Source organism: Phyllobates terribilis, unplaced genomic scaffold, assembly GCF_046119375.1.
Source record: "Phyllobates terribilis strain yellow unplaced genomic scaffold, ASM4611937v1 Scaffold_451__1_contigs__length_1474165, whole genome shotgun sequence".
In the NCBI taxonomy this organism is placed as follows: domain Eukaryota; kingdom Metazoa; phylum Chordata; class Amphibia; order Anura; family Dendrobatidae; genus Phyllobates; species Phyllobates terribilis.
This window is the reverse complement of record NW_027363211.1, coordinates 494,818-511,810: the sequence shown is the minus strand read 5'-3', so window position 1 is coordinate 511,810 and position 16,993 is coordinate 494,818.

The window sequence follows — 16,993 nt, the reverse complement described above, 5'->3', positions numbered from 1 at the left end:
AAAAATGGAAAAAAAAGAAAAGTTTTACAAAGGAAAAAAAATAAACAAAAATGTTAAATCACCCCTTTTTCCCGAGGTAAAAAAAAATAAATTAAAAAAGAAACATTTTATATTGTCATGTCTGTAAAAGTCCGACCTATCAAAGCCCAAATTATTTAAACCGCACGTTAAATAGCGGAAAAATAAATTAAGAAGCCAGAATTGCCGTATTATGGTGTCACCAAACAGTAATTAATAACCCGGTATTGTGTCACCATTTTGTGAGACCCGGCATTTGTTCCATGCTTCTGCTGATGAATCTGGGCGAGGTTCGCTTTCTGCTCGCCGACCTGCGGGGGTTATTGATGCCATTCTCTGCCGTCTACAAACTTTTCATCTCTTTTTGATGCATTTTTTGGAAGGTAAAATTACCCAAAAAGAAAAAAAAAAACTGGGGTGTTTAGATTATCTTTGCTGTTGGGCATTTGCTGTAGGGGTTAATATATTTATGATTTGATAGATGGACTTTTTGTCAGTGTGTCAATACTAAATAAATAAATATATATATATAATCTTTTAGTGTTGCTTTGTATTGACAAATGGAGGTGGGAAATTTAAAAGGATTTTTTTTTTATATATATAAATTTCAATTTTAATCCTTTTCTATCACATTATTTTTTGGTCCCATTGGGCAACTTGAACCAAAAATCCACAACTCATTGGAATTGCGACACTTAAATTCTGCGGATGTCGGGAAGGGGATAAAGAGAATAAAGTAACTTTGCAGAAGGCTTCCGTTTTGTGTACACAGCTCCTGTGCTGACTTAGTGTTCTCTTTGGTTACACCACACACCCATTCTGTGTCCGGCCCCCACAGATCGCCATCTCCATATATATGGGGGGATTTCCTCATGTGACGACCCCTCTGCCGATGTATACAGATCACATGTGGCTTCACCTTCAGCTTTGATCTCCGCAGTCTTCAGTTCCGGATCCTCCAGGATGAGGGATAAATCTTTCTTGCTCTTCATTCCCCTCCGTGGCTGATACAGCAGCTCCACCGCGCCGACGTTCCCCTCATAGGGAGGAATCGCTCCGCAAAGACTGTTCTCAGCCACAGGACGATCCGCCGGATACAGGAGGAAAGTTCTCCTCTCTGCAATGAAGGATTATTCCACTGTTCTGCCATTTGTAAGATCTCTGCTTGTTGTCTGAGAATAAAATCATTCTTGTTAATATCCAGAACCTGAAAAAAATCTAATCCTGACAGCAGCGGAGCATTTATTACAATGGTATTCAGTCTAGACGATCCCCCTCCTGTCCTGACCGTTTGCTACAATGTATCAGTGCAGGGAAAATCTATCAGTTCGGACTTGGTTTCCCTTACAGAGGATTGTCCAGGCCAGACACCATTGTACCCAGTGGCGTCCCGCCAATGGCGGCAGGCCACGCGACTGCTATGGGACCCGTGAGCTGGGGGGGCCCCATAGCAGTCGCCTGCACTGTGTACCCCCGCATCGGGTCCCTCTCCTGCACCCAGGCAAGCGGCGGGGCCCCGAGCAGGCGGGGGGGCTTACTCGTCGTCGGGCATCCCGGCGCGCTATGGGCCCCCCGCCTGCTCAGGGCCCCTGCCGGCACAATACTTACCTCTTCCCGTGCCCTAGACGCTAGAATGTATGGGATCTTTCCAGGTATGATGTCATTTCCGGGGGCGTGTTCTAGTTCAGCACCAGACGCCAGAGTCTCATGCAGAGACAGAGCTGCCGGTGAAGCTGCAGGAGGAGGTCAGTATCCTAAGCTGAGAAACAGGAGATTGTTCTATTAATTGCTGGTCTGATGTCTTTTCTTCTTGTTGTTTTTGGGGTGAGGGGGCTTGATACTTGCGAGTGAGGGATTTGGGGGGGGTTAATGCTGGAGGGCAGTCTGGTGGGGTTAATGCTTGTGGAGATCTTAGGGGGCTCTGGGGAATAATGCAGGGATAATGTGTGCTTGTGGGGGCCCTAAGGGGATGCTGTGGGCTTGTGAGGGCTCTGGGGGGGATGCTGCGGGCTTGTGTGGGCCCTAAGGGGGATTTTGCGGTCTTGTGGGGGCTCTGGGGGGGATGCTGCGAGCTTGTGGGGCCCTGGGGGAGATGCTGCGGGCTTGTGGGGCCCTGGGGGGGATGCTGTGGGCTTGTGGGTGCTCTGGGGGGGATGCTGCGGGCTTGTGGGGCCCTGAAGGGGTGCTGTGGGTGTGTGGGGGCCCTGGGGGGGATGCTGTGGGCTTCTGGGGCCCTGGGGGGGATGCTGTGGGTTTGTGGGGGCCCTTGGGGGGATACTGTGGGCTTGTGGGTGCTCTGGGGGGGATGCTGCTTGCTTGTGGGGCCCTGGGGGGGGATGCTGTGGGCTTGTGGGTGCTCTGGGGGGATGCTGCAGGCTTGTGGGTGCTCTGGGGGGGATGCTGTGGGCTTGTGGGGGCTCTGGGGGGGATGCTGCAGGCTTCTGGGTCCTCTGCGGGGGGGGGGTGCTGCAGGCTTGTGGGGGCCCCGGGGGGAAGCAGAAGGCTTGTGGGGGCCCCGGGTGGGATGCAGCGGGCTTGTGGGGCCTCTGTATGGGGTCCAGCCTGCATATGGCATTACATGGGGACCAGGCAGTATTCTCTACGGTGAATTATATGGGATCCAGTATTTTGTGTGGAGCATTATATGGGGCTCATAATACTGTATGGAGGACTATGTGGTGCCCATAATATTGTATGGAGGACATAGTGGTGCCATAACACTGTATGGAGGACTATACTGTCCGGTCTGCACTGTGCGCTGTGAGGATTCACCGGTTTCTGAGCTATTGTAGAATTTACAATAGATATCACTCATGAAATGTAAGAAGTCAGTGAAATGTTTGGCATTGTACTATATCTATATCTATAATTTCTCTGCTGTATCTGTGCATCATGAATGGTTGGATGTGTTAAAGGGGCCACTGAGACTCTTTCGCCCGGGGCCCACGAAAACCTGGAGGAGGGAGCATCATGTGACACTCCCTCTCCCATCATTCCTCCTCTGCGTCTGACGCAGCAGCATGATGACGCGCCACGCTGTGTCAGACAGTGGAGCTGGCAGCTGCTGAGGTGATCAGCTGCAGAGACTGAAGCAGCGGGGAACGAGGAGCGGTAAGTATGTATTTATTTTTAAATCAGTGTGTACTGATAATACTGGAGGACTGGGGCTGCATTTTACCCTACGGGTGGGGGGGGGGGGCTGCATTTTACCCTATGGGGGGCTGCATTATACTGCGTACAGGATCATGGGGGAATGCATTATACTGAGTGGAGAACCATGGCGAGTGTCTTATACTGTGTGGAGGACCATGGGGGAGTGCATTGTACTGTGTGGAGGACCATGGGGGAGTGCATTGTACTGTGTGGAGGACCATGGGGGAGTGCATTATACTGTGTGGAGGACCACGGGGAGTGCATTGTACTGTGTGGAGGACCACGTGGGAGTGCATTATACAGCGTGGAGGACCACGAGGGAGTGCATTATACAGCGTGGAGGACCACGAGGGAGTGCATTATACTGCGTGGAGGACCATGGGGACTGTATTATACTGCGTGGAGGACCATGGCGAGTGCCTTATACTGTGTGGAGGACCATGGCGAGAGTCTTATACTGTGTGGAGGACCATGAGGGAATGCATTGTACTGTGTGGAGGACCATGGGGGAGTGCATTGTACTGTGTGGAGGACCATGGGGGAGTGCATTGTACTGTGTGGAGGGCCATGGGGGAGTGCATTGTACTGTGTGGAGGACCATGGGGGAGTGCATTATACTGTGTGGAGGACCATGGGGGAGTGCATTATACTGTGTGGAGGACCACGGGGAGTGCATTGTACTGTGTGGAGGACCACGTGGGAGTGCATTATACTGCGTGGAGGACCACGAGAGAGTGCATTATACTGCGTGGAGGACCACGAAGCAGTGCATTATACTGTGTGGAGGACCACGAGGGAGTGCATTATACTGCGTGGAGGACCATGGCGAGAGTCTTATACTGTGTGGAGGACCATGGCGAGTGCATTGTACTCTATGGAGTATGGAGAGGTGTGGGGCAGTTGGGGGATCATACTGTGTTGGTGTCATCATACTTTACCCTGGGAGTTGAGGTGGGGTACAGTAGGGTCATTATACTGTGCATATGGAGGAATTCACCATGGGGGTATCATACCGTGTTTGGGGGGCACTTTTGTTGGCACCACACTTTATGGGCAATGAAAAAGGGATCTAGGACTTCAGCAGGAGGAAAATTACTATGTAAAGGTTGGAAGGTTGTGACATCTGCTCTTCTGTGACCCCGACAATTATTTACATTTTTACAATTTTTTGTTGGGGGGGGGGCCCAATTAGAACTTCTGCTATGGGGCCCCATGATTCCTATGTACGCCCCTGATTGTACCAAATCCTCAGCTGTGCTGGTACTAAGGATATGGACACTCAGACATTTTGGGCAAAATATATACATACAAAAAAACCAGGGGAGGAGTCCTGAGGAGATAATTTGCATATTCCCACTGCATTTTGGGGTAAGTGAAGAGTCTCCGCGAGCTCAAAGAACACTGGATTTTGGCTGTTGGAGCTGAAAAGAGGACATCGGTAAACCAGGGGAGGAGTCCTGAGGAGATAATTTGCATATTCCCACTGCATTTTGGGGTAAGTGAAGAGTCTCCACGAGCTCAAAGAACACTGGATTTTGGCTGTTGGAGCTGAAAAGAGGACATCGGTAAACCAGGGGAGGAGTCCTGAGGAGATAATTTGCATATTCCCACTGCATTTTGGGGTAAGTGAAGAGTCTCCGCGAGCTCAAAGAACACTGGATTTTGGCTGTTGGAGCTGAAAAGAGGACATCGGTAAACCAGGGGAGGAGTCCTGAGGAGATAATTTGCATATTCCCACTGCATTTTGGGGTAAGTGAAGAGTCTCCGCGAGCTCAAAGAACACTGGATTTTGGCTGTTGGAGCTGAAAAGAGGACATCGGTAAACCGCGCGCCGGTAGGCGCGCGCATTTTGAAGCTTTTTTTTTAAGCTTTTTTCACTGTTTTCAGAACATTAACAATAAGAACATGGAAGAGTCCAGGAGCCATTTGGTGAGCTGCATATCCTGCTACATGTTCACAGGCTTGCCAGTGGAAAAGCCAAACTTCACATGCCAGAAATGCAAGCTTGTGTCCCTGTTGGAGGAAAAGTTGCGAAATCTAGAAGAGAGGTTAACTACCTTGAAAATCATTAAGGAAGGTGAAGAGTTCTTAGACAGAGCAGAATTATCTCTTCATGATTCAGAAAGAGAAGAAATTCGAACTGCACCTGATGAAACAGAGGAATGGAAGCATGTGACCCAGAGAAGCAGGAGGATCGAGAGGCAGTCAGCACCCATACTGCTCAGGAACCAGTACCAGGCTCTCACGCAGGAGAACCATGAAGAAATACAGCAAGATAAGACTTTGCCAGCAATGAATAACCTTGTAAGCCCTCAGAATCCTCCTGGATGGAGAAAGAAGAATGTTGTGAAGAAAAAACGGAGAGTGGTGGTCATGGGGGATTCCCTGTTAAGAGGAACAGAGGCCGCTATCTGCAGACCAGACATAACCTCAAGAGAAATGTGCTGTCTTCCAGGAGCAAAAATTAAAGATGTGTCTGACAGGATATCAAGACTCTTCAGACCTACAGATCACTACCCATTCCTGCTAATACATGTGGGGACAAATGACACCGCAAGAGAGGACCTGGAAACCATCTGCAGTGACTTTGAAGACTTAGGCAAGAAAGTGAAAGAATTGGGAGCGCAGGTGGTCTTCTCATCCATCCTCCCAGTGGATGGCCATGGAACAATGAGGTGGAATAAGATTCTACAGGTGAACAACTGGCTACGTCGATGGTGCCGTCAACAAGGATTTGGATTTCTGGATCACGGAATGAATTACCTATACGATGGACTACTTGCTAGAGATGGGGTGCACCTTACGAAGACTGGAAAACATGTATTTGGAAGTCGCCTTGCTACACTCATCAGAAGAGCTTTAAACTAGAACAATGTGGGAAGGGAAGCAAAAGGCCAGAAAAAGCCATACAGCTGACAAATACTATTGAGATCTCTGCTACTGGAAGTGGAAAAGAAGAACAAAGACAAAAAAATCTAAATAATAAAAATATGGGAGGAAGAGAAACCAATCACAAACTAAAATGTTTTTATACAAATGCACAAAGCATGGGCAACAAACAAGGAGAATTGGAACTACTAATGCAGGAAAAGGAATATGATGTCATTGGAATCACTGAAACTTGGTGGGACGATACACATGATTGGAATAAAAGGCTAAAAGGATACAACTTATTTGCAAGAAACAGACTTGATAAACGAGGAGGAGGTGTTGCATTGTATATTAGAAAAGCGTATATCTGCACAGAGATTGAAGCTTCAGAGACTGGGAGTTCTGTGGAAACTGTTTGGGTAAGAATACAAGGAAAGAACAACGGAAAGGACACCATTGTAGGCATTTACTACAGGCCACCTGGGCAAGCTGAATATATGGATGAACTCTTTATGTATCAAATGACCAAGTTCTCCAAAAAATATGACGTAGTGGTCATGGGAGATTTCAACTATCCAGACATTTGTTGGGAATCTCTCTCAAGTAAAACTAACAGGTCAAGCAAATTCTTATCCTCTCTTGCTGACAACTTTATCTTCCAAAAGGTAGGGGAGAAAACAAGGGGATCTGCTACTTTGGATCTAATTCTTATAAACAGGGAGGAAATGGTTGAGGAGGTAAAGGTGGCTGGGACCCTAGGAGGCAGCGATCATGCTATTATAGAATTTTGGATAACTAGAGGAGGAAGACATGTGAAGACTCAAACTTCAAGGTTAGATTTTAGAAAGGCAGATTTTAAGAGACTCAGAAAGAGAATAGGAGGGATCCAATGGCTGGATGTCCTTAAGGACAAAAATGTCCAGGAAGGATGGGAAATTTTTAAAAATGAGATTCTCAAAGCACAATCGTTAACAATCCCGAAAAGTAGGAAGAATGGGAAGCATTTAAGGAAACCAGGATGGATGAACACAGAACTTAAACACATGCTAAAAAGAAAGAAAGAAATGTTTATTAAATGGAAAGAGGGAGGCATATCTAAAGAAGATTATAATGCAGTCTGCAGATCCTGTAGGGCACGTATCAGGTTAGCTAAAGCTGACAATGAATTAAGGCTTGCAAGAGATGTCAAAAGCAATAAAAAAGGATTTTGGGGGTATGTCAAAAGTAAAAGAAAAGTCAAAGATGCTATAGGATTTTTACAGGATGAAAATGGAGAAATGGTAAGAGAGGATGTTGAGAAGGCCGAACTTTTTAATTCCTATTTTGCATCTGTTTTCTCTCAGAAAGAAAATGTAACATCAACTGATGTTCACTGTCCTTTTAAAGAAATAGAGGAATCCAAGTTATCAGTAAACAGAAAGATTGTGAGGGAATATTTAGCTAACATAAATGAGTTCAAGTCTCCAGGTCCAGATGAATTACACCCCAGAGTACTGAAGGAGATTGTAGAAGAAATTTTAGAACCACTCTCCATAATCTTTGAAAATTCTTGGAGAACAGGAGAAGTCCCAGAAGACTGGAGAAGAGCAAATGTTGTTCCTATCTTCAAAAAGGGGAAGAAGGTGGACCCAGGGAACTATAGGCCGGTGAGTCTGACTTCTATACCAGGAAAGATCTTTGAACAAATTATTAAACAACATGTATGTAAGTACATGGATAAGAATGAAGTGATTAACCAGAGTCAGCATGGGTTTGTAACTAACAAGTCATGTCAGACTAACTTAATTTCCTTCTATGACAGAATCACTGACTGGGTGGATCAGGGAAATGCTGTAGATATAGTATATCTTGACTTCAGCAAAGCATTTGACAAAGTATCTCACATCATCCTTATTGAAAAAATGACCAAGTATGCAATGGACCAGGCAACTGTTAGGTGGATTCATAACTGGCTTAGTGATCGGACTCAAAGGGTGGTTGTAAATGGCTTCACATCGAGCTGGATGAATGTCTCAAGTGGGGTACCACAGGGCTCCGTCCTGGGACCTGTATTGTTCAACATCTTTATCAATGATTTAGATGAAGGAATTGAGGGTAAACTGATTAAATTTGCTGATGACACAAAGCTAGGAGGGATAGCTAATACTAGAGAAGAGAGAGAGAGGATTCAAAAAGACCTAAATAAACTGGAGCAGTGGGCAGCAACCAACAGAATGGTTTTTAACAGGGAAAAATGCAAAGTACTACATCTGGGCAATAAAAATGAAAAAAGCATATACAGAATGGGAGGAATAGAGCTAAGCAACAGTACATGTGAAAAAGACTTAGGTATACTAATAGATCATAGACTGAACATGAGTCAACAGTGTGATGCAGCAGCAAAAAAGGCAAATACAATTCTGGGATGTATTAACAGAAGCATACAGTCTAGATCACGTGAAGTCATTCTCGGTCTTTACTCCTCTTTGGTCAGACCTCATCTGGAATACTGTGTACAGTTTTGGGCACCACATTTTAAAAAAGACATAGACAAACTGGAGCAAGTTCAGAGAAGAGCGTCCAGAATGGTGACTGGTCTGCAAACCATGTCCTATGAGGAACGGTTGCAGGATTTGGGAATGTTTAGCTTGCAAAAAAGAAGACTGAGAGGAGACTTAATAGCTGTCTACAAATATGTCAAGGGCTGTCACATTGTAGAAGGATCATCTTTATTCTCATTTGCACAAGGAAAGACTAGAAGCAATGGGATGAAACTAAATGGGAGGAGACACAGATTAGATATTAGAAAAAACTTTTTGACAGTTAGGGTGATTAATGAGTGGAACAGGCTGCCACGAGAGGTGGTGAGTTCCCCTTCAATGGACGTCTTCAAACAGAGGCTGGACAGACATCTGTCTGAGATGATCTAGTGAATCCTGCTTTGAGCAGGGGGTTGGACCAGATGACCCAGGAGGTCCCTTCCAACTCTACCATTCTATGATTCTATGATTCTATGAAATATTTTTTCAATAACGTTTCATAAACAATTTGGCTTTTTTATTTCCTTTGCATTGCTAGTTGCAGATTGAGCTCACTGAGAATTTATCAGTGAGCTCATTCTGACCTTCTCTGTGCTGATTATGTTCACAGACCAGCATGAAAGTTGGGCTGATCTCTGATTCAGTCATAAATCATCGCAGAAATAAAAGAGCTGGAAACTCCACATCATAAGGAGCTCACTGACTGAATCTCAAGTTAACTCATTCTGCAGCCATCAATGTGCTGCTGGGAAACAAAAAGCTGGTAAAGGCCGAACAGAGCAAATGTTACATGAAGAGAAATAGTAAAAAGTCTTTTTAGAGCAATATACATGTATTTAAAGGGATTGTCCGGTGTGAAGCTGAAGGCCTGCAGTCACCTGTGTGACTCTCTGTGACTGCAGACTTGTAATCCTCACATCATGTAGACTGCGCGCTGCCAGCATTATTCTCAGCCCAGAGATGGCAGAAGCCCCTGTATCATGTGTACAGGAATTGTGCCCCCTCTCCCCGAGGAGCAGCAGTGCCTCGTCCTCCAGATACATGAGGGTCCCATCGGGGAGATCCGCATGTACCGGCCATGATGTCATCTCCATGGATACGGCATCAATGTGCAGAGCAGAAGACCCCTGTAAGGGAGAGCTCAGACGTGGGGGGATTGATGTGGATGTGAGGAGCAGATCCCCCCATATTCACAGATTATCGCACAATACGTGTGGCCTTGCACAGGAAAAACTGTGAGGAAAGAAGAAATCAGATTTCTTACAATATAGAATAATGTCCTCCTGCCCTCGCTCATGTCCAGTATTATTTATCCCCTGACCTTTTGGGTGGGGAACCCCTCCTGAGCCCCCTCCATTATATAGGAGCCATATATCTGCTCCATTACTGGCAGAAGGTAAGGAGCCAATCACACTGCACGGCTTCTACTTCCTGCTCTAAGCCCCGCCCACCTGCCTTCCCTTGAGATCTCCATGACAACCCTTGTGTGACTACAGTGACAGGCCACGCCCCCGAGGATTCTGATCAGTGCGGATGTCTCCATATTGCTGAGGACTGCGAGCGGCTGATGGGCGGAGCCAGCAGCGATGTGAGGGGCGGAGCCAGCAGCGATATGAGGGGCGGAGCGCCAGCAGCGACATGAGGGGCGGAGCCAGCAGCGATATGAGGGGCGGAGCCAGCAGCGATATGAGGGGCGGAGCCAGCAGCGATATGAGGGGCGGAGCGCCAGCAGCGACATGAGGGGCGGAGCCAGCAGCGATGTGAGGGGCGGAGCCAGCAGCAATATGAGGGGCGCAGCCAGCAGCGATATGAGGGGCGCTCACAGCACTGACAGGAGCAGGTGTGTGCAGCCAGTTCCTCTGTTGTGGGTGTTGTGGTGTGTGAGCTTCGCCGTGTATATAATATACACACACATATATATATATATATATATATATATATATATATTCAGTTGAAATCAGAAGTTTCCATACACTGTATAAATAGACACATCTGCAGGTTTTTCTCAATATCTGACATGAAATCAGAATAAACCTTTCCCTTTTTAGGTCAATTAGGATTACCATCATTTTTAATATTTGCCAAATGCCAGAATAATGAGAGAGAGAGAATGTTTTAGGACATTTTTATTACTTACTGCTAAGTCAAAAGTTTACCTCTTTCCCTGTCCTCATTCATTGGGAGTGGGGCGCGGAGGATGCTGGGTGGGACGCGCGGGGTAACCCCCGCCCACAGCCCAGCATCCACCGCGGGGTCCGCGACACTAATGTCACGCATCATTTGACGTGACATCAGCGGAAGAAAGAGCCGGCTGCTGCCGGGGGGTCACGTGATGCCTGTGAGGGGCGCTATCGCCAGTCCCTCCTACAGGAAATCAACCCCACATGATGCTGCCTCCCCCGTGTTTCACAGTTGGGATGGTGTTCTTAGGCTTCCAAGCTTCTCCTTTTTTCTTCCAAAAGTAACGATGGTCACTATGCCCAAAAAGTTCAATTTTAGTTTTATCAGACCACGGGACATGTCTCCAAAAATTAAGGTCTTTGTTCCTGTGTGCATTTGCAAACATTAATCTAGCTTTTTTATCTTTCTTTTGGAGTAATGGCTTCTTCCTGGCACAGTGGCCTTTCATCCTATATTGATACAGTACTCATTTCACTGTGGATATAGACACAATCTTATCAGCTTCCCCTATCATCTTCACAAGATCTTTTGCTTTTGTCCTTGATATGCACATATCGGACCAAAGCACGTTCATGTCTGGGACACAGAACCCGTCTCCTTCCTGAGCGGTATGATGGCTGGACAGTCCCATCTTGTTTGTACTTGCATATAATTGTTTGTACAGATTAACGAGACACCTTCAGGTATCTTGAAATTGTACCCAAGGATGAGCCAGACTTGTGCAAGTCCACAATTCTCTTCCTGATATCTTGGTTGATTTCTTTAGACTTTCCCATGATGCTACACAAAGAAGCAGTGTGTTTCAGGTGTGCATTAAAATACATCCACAGGTGTGTCTCTAATTAACTGAGATGTTGCCAAAAAAACTATCAGAAGTTTCCAAACACATGACATCATCATATGGGCAGTCCAGAATTTTTTAAAGGTATAGCAATATTAGTGTATGTAAACTTATGACTTTGCAGTAAGTAATAAAAATGCTTTAAAACATTCTCTCTCTCTCTTATTATTCTGGCATTTGGCAAATCTTAAAAATTATGGTAATCCTAATTGACCTAAAACGTGAAGGTTTATTCTGATTTCATGTCAGATATTGACAAAAACATGCAGATGTGTCTTTTTATTGTTATGATCTGCAACAAGTACTAAGGAAAGAAAGGAGAAAGCTATCCCTACAGTAAGACTAAGCTGAATCCCTACAATGTAGCGGGCTGCCTGTTTCTAGCGAACAGACCCGCCTTAGTCCTCGGCTAGTCTGAACGAAGACCTATAGCATAAAGGAGAGGGGTCCCTAAAAGAACTAAGGACTGGAACAAAAATGGGACATCTCCTAAACAGAGAAGTTGTTACAGAACACAAAAAGATAAACTGACAAAAAGGTACTAGAGGTCCCAGAAGGACCAAGCGAACTGACAGAGAAAGGCACAGAAGCACCTGGCTAGCAAAGCAGTCAAACAACACCGAAGTCCAACACAGCCAAAAGGGCGGAGCTGGAATATAAAGGCAGATGGTCTTGTGACCACAAAACACAAGATGGAAAAACAAACAGGAGGGTTCTAACATTTATATAGTGTATGTAAATTTCTGGTTTCAACTGTGTATACAGGTGACAGGAGCAGGTGTGTGTGCAGCCAGGTCCGCTCTTTTTGTGGCGCCGCAGCGGAGCGTGTTGTGGTGTGTGAGCTCTGCCGTGTATATAGTACAGAGAAGTATATATATATGTGTATGTATATATATATATATACATATACACACATACACACACACACGGGGCATGCAGGAGTTTTTAGTTTACCAGTTTGGGTCCATGCGGAGCTGCTATAGGATTCACTGGTAACATTTTGGGGAACAGACGTTTTTATAATTTTTATTCCATTTTTCTTTTGCGTGAGATTAATAAAAAAACAATTCTGCTGATGTTTTTTTATTTTTTCCAGCATTCAATGGCAAAACCCCAGGAATGGTTTCTTTCCAGCGTTTATCGTGCAGTATAGAGACAAAATGAACAAAAGCTACAATTTTGCCATTAATTATTACTATTTTATTCTTATGCTGTTTTTCGTGCCGGATAAATCATGTGATCGTTGTACAATTTAGGTTGTTGTTCTCTGCGATGTTAATCAGGTTTAGTTTTTTTGTTCTTGTTTTTTGGGGGTTTATTTTAATAAAATCAAGTTTTAATGTAAGAAAAAAAATTATATTTGAGTTTTTACTTTGTATATTTCCAAATATTTTATTGAAACGGAGTAAAGGAAAGAAGGATGAACTAGTGGGAGAGCAACTGTAAAGGACCCCTGCCAGTCCCTAAAACTAAAGGGGCCTGTGACGACACAGCATTTAATCGTAATTATCCAGATGTAAATTCCATAGGCCCAGAATGATAGACTATTGCCTGAATTATTAACTATTGAATTTATGTGTTTCTTTCTTCGGTTGGTCAACGCACATGATCTTTTGTCATGAGTCTGAATGTTGACTCATCTTGTAGGTTGAGGTGATATTTGTTCATTGATAAATGGTTATTTACCTCTTATATCAACTCTTCTGGTTTATTGTACTGTTATCTTTGCAATACAGGGACGCAGGCTCTTTGAACAATGGATGTTTGCTAAATATGTTGATTACCATTTTATAAGTCCATGCAATTTGTTGACTTGCATTGTTTCGGAATTTATAGTTTATCCTTCAATGTTTGCAATGTTTGCAAGTCAACATTGGGGGATGAACTGTGGATGCTCCAGTAATGGGAATTAGTAACACCAGCCCTTTCTCTTGACCTGTGGATGAAGTCTTGAAGAAGGACAGTTGTGAACTACATAAAGGAGTCTTTTTACAAAACCACTGCCAGGAACACTCTATGGGACAGCTCTACAGAACACCATGAATCCATTAAGAGGGACACAGATTTGGTTTCTACAGGATGCCAGCTTAAGGGACCACAGCCCTGGCTGGAGGAATACAAATCTGCTCTATTGACTACTATAGAACCCATGGATACATCTGGGAAAACCAGGTTGGGACCCACCAGTCACCTGGTCCCATGGAGATGTTTGGAGTAGCCAGGTTGGGACACTCCGGCCACCTGGAACTCGTGAATATGCTCGGAAAAAGCCAAGTCGGGACCTTCCGGTCACCTAGTTCCATGGATATGTTTGGAGAAGCCAGATTGGAACTTTCTGGTCTCCTGGCCACGTACCTCAATGGACTGTCAGCTTTCTAAGCTTGTTGTTACCTCCTCTTTGTGGGTGCTCTTTGGTGGGGGTGCCATTGGTGGGGGTAGTCAGCCCCATAAGCCCCTCAGATTGGCAGCTGCTTTAATCCCGGCGAGTCAGCGGAAGGGTGAGACTCTGTAATTTGCACCATATTAGGTATTTGCTGGGACTGTTCGATATGTTTATTGTGTGTTTGGTGGCTCAATAAAATATTGCCTCACTGTTTTACAATCATCCTGTGTTGTTGTTTATGTATCTTCTATCAGTGATGGATTATAATGAGTGTGATCTGCTCCACCATCAGGGGCCCGATCCTCCCGGGGGCCCACGTTCAAAGATCCCAGCACGGCTCAGGACGGATTCTTGTAGTGCTGATGTTTGATAAATTGGATAATAGAGCGCTCATAGAAAATAAATGTCTGACCTCTTCTTTCTGATGGGCATTTTAGAGCGAGGAGCTGCGCTCTGGACTCACCGCTGCACTCCCCATGTCATTGCGGTGACCATCTTAATATCGATCTGTGCGGAGGAGACTGTGGGAGTCAGACGGAGGTGTCAAATGTACGGACCCTTTTAATCACAGGATGGAGGGTCACTGTGAATATTAATTCATGAACCACTGTGCATAGTGACTCGCCCCCAGGGCCGTGGGGCACTCGGCAGCCAGGCCTCTGGTTGCCGGGGGATATCAAGGTGGCTGGCCCGGTCCGTGGCCCAGGGCGGTCACTCAAAAGGGGGGGAATGTGACGCGCCCCCTGGGCCATGTGCAGGGGATACCCGGAGCCGGATCTCGATGGGGGTAGTAGTCCTTGTGGCGGTGACCCGGTCCGTGCCCAGGGTGTCAAACTAAGTGGCAGTCTATAGCAGTAGATGTTAATTTGATTGTCGACTACGCCACCCGTTGAGTGCGGCTTTGAAGCCGCCGCTGCAGAACAGTCCGCTGAGGCCGGTGGTATGTGTGCAGCAGTGATGGTATAACCCCCAACGGGAGGGGTATGGCCTCAGGGCAGCAGGTGTAGATGATGGGAGTTGTGACGGTGCAGTAAGAAGAGTCAAAGTCAGGAGATGCAGTTTAGGGGTTTTTACTTACGGGTGTTCCTCGGTCACTCTGGCCTTGAGTGACCACCCGAGCCGTGCTGCGTCCACCAGGTCCTGGACTCGGCCAACCCCCAAGCAATTCTGGAGCGTGGTCCTGAGCTCCTTTCTGACTCTCCCTTTCTCTGGCCGTTCCCACCAGGGATCCACTTTTGGCCGGCTCCCTCGGGTCTCTTGGTGGTCAAACCTCTTCTGGGTTCCCTGACCCTATACTTGGTGTGCCTTTCTAGTGGATTTGGTGAGGGTCGTGGCAAATCTTGACCACGACCTCCGGTCTCTGGCTGAGGATTAGTGGCCTCCACCAGCTTGGGTTCCGGTACCCTTGTCCGCCAACCCTTCACCCTTCTGTCCTTATTCTGGGATCTTGGGGTTCCCTTCTTGTTTCCTCTCTGGGTCCTTCTCACTCCTCTCTCTCTCTGCAGGCTCTGCTCTGGAGCTGGGCCCAGCCGGAGCCACGGCTCCCTGTCAGCCCTCCTGGCTGAGCTCCTCTGCTCTGCTCAGGCTCTCCTCTCTACAAGACTCCCTGCAACTAGATGGTGCCCACCTTATATACTCCCTCTATGTGTGAGCTCAGGTGACCAGCACCCAATGAGCTCCTAACTTTACCCAGACTACTCCCCCTATCTGCCCCTACACTACTGGGATGTTCCACCCCCCTCCCACTCCAGCCAGGGACAGACGCTGTCGTACCTGCACATAAACTTAGTGGGAGTACCGTAGTTCTTTCCCCCGGAAATGGGATGTATTTAGTGCATGCAGCCTACTGAGCTCAGTTCCACACTCCATCCTTACCCGGGAGTGGAATACCACACCTCTGGCTTGAGGTGTAATACCCCTGTAGCAGCCGAGCCCTCAGGGTGCTACATTCCCCCCTGGTAAATCACAGCACGTCCTCGGGCTGTAAAAGAATAAAAACATCCAAAAACATACAATTTTTTTTTCAAAACATCATGAACATAAAAACATATAAACATTATCAGCATCATAAAACTTTTCATATAAACATTCTTGTAAACATTCTTGTTCCTGCTGCCACGGTGCAACTTGTGACCGGGTAAAGTGCAACAGTCTTTTCAAGAAAAACAGTTTACTATAAAACCAGTAGGGGGCGCCTTAGAAAGCGCAACTATGTACAAGGGTAGGTATGGCCGCTCTCAGTCCTCGGCCAGTGGGGATTAGGAAAGAATGACCGCTCTCAGTCCTCGGTCAGTGGGAATAAGGGACATACGAGTAACAGTTTACACTTGTCACAACGGGGAACATATTTTAAACAGCAGCAGTTCTTGTACCCCGACGGGTAATTATGTACAGTTCTTTTTACCGTACTCTAGTAACGGCGTCCTCCTGATGCTTCCTCCGTGTGCTCTTCAGACCCGTCCGGGTCCTCTTGCTCCTCCTGACACCTCAGCTCTTCCTCCGTCAGCCGGTGTACATGAAGGGCGTAGGGTCCTTTAGCACACTGGTGCCGGGTAAAGGTGACCTCATCACCCAGGTACAGGTCACGACCTCTGTGTCCCTCCGGTAGGTGGGACTCGACATCTCTTCTGGTCACGAAGACGTCGCCGGGGGTGTGATGATCTCTTATGAAGCCCCAACCGTGCTGCAACTGGAATTTAATTACAGTCCCGGTGGCACGGGGACCGTGGGCTGCACGGGGGTTCCTTCTGGTCCGGCTCTTTTGTTCTGCACTTTTTATTTGCAGCCGCTGCTCACGGACCCGCCTCTCCCGTCGTTCCCGGTCGAAAACCTTTAATTGCTGCCGGCAGCACTCCGCACGCTCAGCTGCGGCCGCCCGGGTCTCCTGAGTGAACCCGATGAGGTCTCCTCCTGCGGGGTCCCACTCAAACTGCGCCTCCTCTAACGAGAGCGGGGTCATCTTGACGGGCGCCGGAGCCGGGATCAGGGGCTCGCACAGGGGTCTTTCTTTCCGGAGTTGGGGATGGT